Genomic DNA, 1,154 nt, shown 5'->3' with positions numbered 1-1,154 from the left:
CCTATTTCCTCTTCATTTGTTAGGTCTGGTGGGTATTTGCCTTGCTCCTTCATCTGCTGTGTTTCTCTGTCTTCTCATTTTGCTTAACTTACTATGTTTGGGGTCTCCTTTTTGCAGGCTGCAGTTTCATAGTTCCCGTTGTTTTTGGTGTGTGTCACCAGTGGCTAAGGTTGGTTCAGTGGCTTGTGTAGGCTTCCTGGTCAGGGGACTAGTGCCTGTGTTCTGGTGGATGAGGCTGGATCTTGTCTTTCTGGTGGGCAGGTCCATGTCTGGTGGTGTGTTTGGGGGTGTCTGTGGCCTTAATATGATTTTAGGCAGCCTCTGTGCTAATGGATGGGGTTGTGTTCCTGTCTTGCTAGTCTGTGCTAATGGATGCGGTTGTGTTCCTGTCTTGCTAGTTGTTTGGCATGGGGTGTCCAGCACTGTACCTTGCTGGTCATTGAGTGGAGCTGGGTCTTGGCGTTGAGATGGAGATCTCTGGGAGATTTTTGCCATTCGATATTACGTGGAGCTGGGAGGTCTCTTGCAGACCAGTGTCCTGAACTTGGCTCTCCCACCTCAGTGGCACAGCCCTGATGCCTGGCTGGAGCACCAAGAGCCTGTCCTCCACAAGGCTCAGAATAAAAGAGAGGAAAAAAAGAAAGAAAGAAAGAAGAAGATAAAATAAAATAAAGTAAAATAAAATAAAGTAATTAAAATAAAAAATAATTATTAAGAAAAACTTTTTTTTAAGTAATAAAAAAAACAAACAAAAACGGACAGACAGAACCTTAGGACAAATGGTAAAAGCAAAGCTATACAGACAAAATCACACACAGAAACATACACATAGACACTCACAAAACGAGAAAAAGGGAAAAAAAAAAATATATTGTTGCTCCCAAAGTCCACCTCCTCAATTTGGGATGACTCGTTGTCTATTCAGGGATTCCACAAATGCAGGGTACATCAAGTTGATTGTGGAGATTTAATCCACGGCTCCTGAGGCTGCTGGGAGAAATTTCCCTCTTTCTTCTTTGCTTGCACAGCTCCTGGGGTTCAGCTTTGGATTTGGCCCTGCCTCTGCGTGTAGGTCGCCTGAGGGCACTGCTCTTCGCTCAGACAGGACAGGGTTAAAGGAGCAGCTGATTCGGGGGCTCCGGCTCACTCAGGCG

Source organism: Physeter macrocephalus, chromosome 7 (assembly GCF_002837175.3).
Source record: "Physeter macrocephalus isolate SW-GA chromosome 7, ASM283717v5, whole genome shotgun sequence".
NCBI lineage: Eukaryota > Metazoa > Chordata > Mammalia > Artiodactyla > Physeteridae > Physeter > Physeter macrocephalus.
Note: the sequence above shows the minus strand (reverse complement) of the source record.